At 35.5% G+C, this 6,656-nt stretch overlaps 1 protein-coding gene across 1 annotated transcript in view; it reads left to right on the plus strand.

Annotated features, from left to right (window-relative positions):
* The window catches only part of LOC136419500 (sodium/hydrogen exchanger 9B2-like), a 90,536-nt gene that overhangs the window by 65,669 nt on the left and 18,211 nt on the right, over positions 1 to 6,656 (plus strand). The gene's annotated exons all lie outside the window — the stretch shown is intronic.

Genomic DNA, 6,656 nt, shown 5'->3' on the forward strand with positions numbered 1-6,656 from the left:
AGTCGTTATCGTTACGTAAAAAACTATGTCCGGACGCTACAAATTGTAAAATAATGGTTTTTATATATATCGATTTCTTAAGAATGCATTTTATTATTACGATTCTCACCGCCGCATAAATCACTCCACAGAATTAAAATTTCTACAGTTTCAGGAATTTTCCCTTCAATAATGTATTTTTTTAAACAGGAACCTACTTCCTGGGCACCTCTACCCGTTTCTTCTTCAATGAAAAGTAGAGTTTTTTGTATTTCCTGCATAAACTCCACAGTTATACAATTATAACTGTCTTTTAGAGAACATAATATTTATACTTAATGTAAGTAATTCAGCATGTCAAAAATGATCGTCTCGGTTTTTTCATCGTCAGCTGCTGTGTCGAGGTTATCGTTCATTATTTTTCTAGTCATTTCTGCCTCCTCCAAGTGCGTATCGTGTGCAAAAAAAACATGGTTCTTCTCTTTTCCTTCAGCTAAAACATACATTTTCACCTTGTAAGTGTCGCATTTATTGCATTTGTCCTTTTTAGGCTTTTTTATTCTTAAATTAAATTCTATTAAAAATATTTTTTATATGATGGAAAACTAACAATAATCTCATTTTCATTTTTATACGGATCATACATTATTGGTAATGTAGTACCTTCTTCTAAAAATTCTTGATCTTTTTGTGTCCTACAGTAATGAGATTTATATCGTGGAAATTTGTTTATATGCGTAATAACGGCATCTGTCTGCCCCATTTTACTGTACACATTTTATTGTACCCACCACATACACTACGCTAATCAAGTACTGTTAGAGTTCTTACTTTCATAAGGGCACTATTGATTCGTTTTGTTGACACTTGCAAGTTTCTAACAAACATGTCTCTGCAAACTGCTATTTGTTTTAATTTTTAAATTGTCAGGGGGCGCAGCAGGGGGCGACTCACCCCTAAAATCTTAAATGGAATGGGGGCTTGAGTGATACCTCATTTTAAAGGGCATGCAAAGACCTTTTCATTTACGAAGTTTCAGCTCATTCCGTTTAGTCATTCCAAAATGGCAACCAGTTGAATTTTGCGATTTTTACAACGAAAAAATTTATTTTATCAAATGTTCAAAATGCGACAAAATGCTCAAGGGGATGAAGATGATAGAGGATTGGACATAAGCTCAAAAAGTTTCCCCCTCGACATCTCAATTGACGTGTTTTTGGAAATTTTAAAACAATAGATAATTCAAGAGTTGTTTAGGGTGATTCGTTTTGAAATTAAAGCACTGTACATATCACAATATTATTCTAAACTGATTCGTTCTTTAACACTTACCACTACGTCATTCCAAGTTTTTTACGTTAACAAAGAAAAAATTTGTTACATATATTTTTTATGAAGCTTTAGTGTAAAACTATTCAAGAAAAACAGAAATATCAGTTTCCAAAATTTTGACATTTACGACAGTATTTTAATTTTACATAGAAAGTAAACGTGCTTTAGTTTCAACAATATCTGACTCGAATACGATAGATATACCGTTGATATGCGAACATTGAATATTTTCATAGTGTGTCCTAGCATTTTCCGGACCAAAAAATTAAACTTGCCCAAATAAAGTTTTGATCTTTGCATAACCTGATGTATATTATCAGACGTACAACGAGGAGTGTTGAAATCGAATCCCTCAATTTCTATTTAATTTTTTTCCGCATAATTGTTATGTACGTCACTGGTTTGACGAAGACCAAACAGTGGGATGAAGTATATGTCATCATCACGAAAATGCACTGAAAATTAGGTGTTTCATTATTAAGTAGGAATTGTAATTACGTTAACAGTCACTGACGAAACGAAGTTCTATTAGCAAATTTTGTTGACGAGATGTCAATCAAAGGTCTATCTGTTTATAATTGAGAAAAAAACAAAATAAATATGTTCTGATGAAATTTGAAAAGTTGGTTAAACTCATTCAGAAATACTTCGTCAATATTTATAATGCTAAAAAAATCCCGGAGACAAAAAAAATTCGAGTTACGCCACTGACTTGATTATGGCAATTCTTGTTCTCTAAGAGCCTCAAAATTGAAAAATTAATGCACTGGAAGTGAAGGTCGCAGTGAAGAAAATCGCAAAAAGGGGTTGAATCTAACTTAAAATCACTTTTGCAATACACAGTTAGATAAAAATCCCTTAAACTGTCCCTTAAAACTGATTATTCTTGGATAAACGCACAAAACCTTTTTATTGTTTGCGACACGGGTGACTTTTATGGCATGCAATTTCGAAAAGAACTATGATTTAGAGCGGGGAATTCCACGTCATAAACCTTAGTAAAAATGCCTAAACAAACGGTTCCCAAAGATTGACACAACTTGTTTTATCTACCGTGGTAATTTGCCGGTAATGCTATATTTGCACCCCATAGGTTTACGAGCTGTCAAAGAGAACTTAATAGCAGGAATTCACTTTTTGTGATTCTCATTTATCAGATTTTCAAGGTGCGGAAAACATCGAGTAACGAGATAAGCACCATCGCAAGTTCAATACAACACCGATGAAACATAGGCGTCAAAGCAACGTAAATTATTAGACACAACTGGTAATATTGAAAACCGGATATGGTGCGATGGGAGAGCAGCAACAGCTGCAAAAGGACCCAAGAGGACAAGCAATGCGTCATTAGCGGTACTTCTGGGTACAGAAACCATCCTATCATCAGTATGGAGATTTTTTTCCTGAATTCATCAATCATTAATAATTTGAATGTCTTCAAAAGGTAAAAAACAACCCTGTCGTAAACAATGATGCGAATTGATCAAGAACCGGGCTATAAAGTGCAAATCGACAGAAAAATTCCCACACTTTATTGGGGGGTAATTTGAAAATTGAACCCGAAATTTGCCGGTGATCTTTGGGCGGCAACGTTCACACTTGTTGGCCTTCCACTTCTGCGATGCTTCCTATCACGTTCGAGGGGATGAATAGAAGTTACCGACTGTAATAGAAGGATTTATATACCACCTTTAACACTCCAAATGGTCTGCAATTTCGCTTATATTTCACCAGCTGTGCCAAAGGAAGACGTGACTTTTCGGGAAAAAACGAAAAAACATTTTGACATTTCTTTGTTGATTTTGGATTTTCCACCAAAGGTGAAAAGTGTCGTCCTTGATTTATTCGTCATGGGACATCATTCCTTCACCTTGTACAGGGGTAAAATTAGATCCATAGAGCATTTCAAAATTTCGACTAAAATGTTGGAAAATGGACGGTAATGTTTTTTTTTTGGGTGAATTGTTAGGCCTATATCTCGGGACGTCTTTGGGGTTTTTAGATACATTGCATGGCTTGATCTTTTTTTTCGCCCTTACCGACATACCAAAATCAGATACGCTAAAGTGTTCCTAGCAAAAAAGGTATTGAATATATTGCTAAAAAATAAAAAAATCAACTAAGAGCGTAAGAACGTACGAGTTACAGAGAACTTGAGCACTAAAAGTCTTAACAAACATCCATATACGTACCACTAACACTTTTTTTTTATATAGGGAAGAAAAACCTTCATAGGTACCCGGTCTGGTGGTCTGGCGACCGGGTTATGTCGGATTCACCTCCCTGAAGGGAGGGCGCCTACCCACTAAAAACCTCCCCTCTTCACCCTGGATCCCCCCCGGAACCGCCACCAGGTATTACTTGGGGGGGGGGGGGGTTATTTTTCTTTTCTCCTAATTTCAATCACCCCTTTTATTATTTATGTATATATTCCTTCATTTGTTCATTCTATTAATCTATTAATTCATTCATGCATTCATTTCTTTATTTACTTATCTATTAATTTATTTATTAATATATTTATGAATTCATTTAATTATTTATTTATTTATTTATTCCTTTCTTCTCTTCGCTGTATGTTTAATGCCCTTCTAAATTCCTTAATCTTTTTGTTCCCATTTTATGTTTTTCGTTGCACAATACGCACATCTCTTCCTCTTTACAATCTTTAACCATATGTCCCTCCTTTCCACATTTCCTACATTGAGTTCTTCTATCCGGTTCCTCACAATCCTTTATTTCATGATCATGTCCCCAACATCTGTAACATCTCTTTACCTCGATATGCTGTTCCACTATACAATTTACCAGTCCAATTCTCAAATACCCCCTCTCTATCAGTAAATCTGCCTGCCTTCCTCCTAATGTCATCGTTATTGCCTGATTTTCCCGTTCGTAAGGTCTCAATTCCCCCATTCTGTACGTCCTCTCCTCTAGTTTCTCCACCTCCTGTTCTACTGGATCCTTCACTTCCTCTCTGTCCGTGGTAGCTTCCATCCCTCTAATATGTATTGTTTTTGTATTTTCATTCCCCTTTTTAATAATTACTTTAACTTCTTTTGATATATCCTCTATTGTCTTTTGTAAATTTTTAATATTGTCATCCTTATCCGTTTTAATTAGAAGCTTCCCCTTTCCTGTTGTCGTTATTGATTGAATTATTTTACTTGCTTGTTTTTGTTTAATATTTTCTTTTATATTTTTTAATAAATCTTTATTATTCCTATCACTATCTTCCACAATTAAAGCATATGTATTTCTTTCTTTTTTTTCTTTGTTGTTTGTTTTTAAGTCTTGTTTTAAATATTTTTCTGTTGTAAAAATTGTAACATTTGTTTCTGTACCGTGAAAAATCGCTTCCACAAGTTTTCTTAATTTTGTTACTTTTAGCCCTTGTATGTGGTGCATTGCTACACAGGATTCATTTTCCATTTATTTCTTTAATTTCTCTATATTTTTCCATAGTTCCTTCCCCTTATCTGTAACATTTATTCTTACTACTTTTTGTTTTTGTAAGCCCGTCTTTGTTCTTGTTATCTGTTCCAATACTTCAAAATCTTCTTCCAGCCCAATAAGTTCAGGAAATCGCCTAGTGTACAGTCCTTGTATGCCGAATATCATGTCTCTGTCTTCTTCTGTTAGTACCACCTTCACCGTGTTATTTCTGGTTCCTAAAGGATTCCCTACTATTATTTCTGTGTTTTCGTATATATTTTCCGGCCAGACCCTATCTGATATTTTTTCCCATTCCCCATAGTTTTGTATCTCGCTCACATTCATTACCATTTCCTGATTTCCTTCCATCCAATCCCCCGGCGTCTGTGTTTCTTGATCCACCATACCTTTTTCCTGTTTTTCCCTGTCTACCTGAACGTCCTGATCGAAGGTCATCTTTTGGAGCGGTTCATATTTATAATTCCCCAGCCATGTTTTCATTGATTCACTTTCCAATATCCCTGCCTGTTTCCTCATCCTTAATGCTATGTCTCTTATTTCCCTACTTGTATTTCTTTCAATCCTTCCCTCAAGTTGTTTAATTAGATTCCTGGTGTCCTGCAAAGCTTCTATTAGAAGTAAATAATCTTTGCTTATTATTTTTTTATAGGGTTCATTTTCCTCCGTTGTCATAGAAGTATCGATTTTTTTTTCTATTTTTACTTTGCGGGTCACCAATTGAGTTCCTCCTGATTAAAACACTATCCAAATACCTCACTCTTTGCAGAATAGGCACCTCATTTTTTTCCTTTTCTCTTTCTTTTTTTTCTTCTTCTCTTTTTTCCTCTTCTTTTTTCTTTTTCAGATTTGCTGAGTGGGTTGCCCCCTTCAGAATCCACGGAACAGCCTGCCGAAGCAGGGCGGGATTTCCCATTATCAATGCTACCCACCTGAGGTAAGTATATTTTATCCTTCAACATTCCATTTATTTTGCGTTTTTACCTTTCCGCCAAGTTCTTGCCCGCTGCGTCGGTTACCCCTAGGGCCCTGGATCAGGATTAATTCCCAGTTCAAAGCACCAGGGGCATCCAGGAGCCACCACGGGGAGGTGCAGCTTGGACTTCGGCCTCCACGTACCATTAACCTAAGGGTTATTATTGGCTAGATCCTTATCTATCGATCAGGAAGACGAATTTTCTACAATGGTTCAACAGTTGTACTGTTTCAATAAAAATATCGCAAATATAATTGTCCTTAAACAAACAGGTCGTTTTCAATGCGACTACACAAAGGCTTAAAAAAACTGTACATTATAAATAAATCAACTTCTACTTTAATCAAACTTTTTGTTTCTATGTCCTGAAATTTTCACATTAAGTTAGTTACATTTACGAGCAGTTTGCAAAAATTTTAATAATACACTTTTGCAAAATTGTTTGTCCAAAATGAGTACCTACTTATAACTAGAGCTTGCTGTAAAACTAATAATTAGCTATAGACCAATATAATGGAGGGAAACAACAACAAATATCGAAAATTCTTAAAACTTCAATGGGAAGGCCCGAAATTGGTAAATCCTATCGGAAGAGAGAGATAGTTCTAGCTTCGATTTTGAGAGACATAGAAAAGGGTACTCAAGGAGACTCTCTCATCTCATTGGTGGGAACACTCTCATCTCGTGCATCTTCTTTCTCGTTTACTGGGAGAACTTCAGACAGTGGGAGCATCCAGTGTTAACTTGACTGTCTTACGGTGGATTATACCTGCGTCGAGTGAGTTATATAGTTTTAAATATAGAAACCCTGAAAAATGTATAATAGTCACATCGAATCTTTGTCCCCGTCATCTTCATCTGATTACGAGCAGTATTCCTTGTGTAAATTAATTTTACCTGGAGCAGAACAAGGTTA

Source organism: Euwallacea similis, chromosome 2 (assembly GCF_039881205.1).
Source record: "Euwallacea similis isolate ESF13 chromosome 2, ESF131.1, whole genome shotgun sequence".
NCBI lineage: Eukaryota > Metazoa > Arthropoda > Insecta > Coleoptera > Curculionidae > Euwallacea > Euwallacea similis.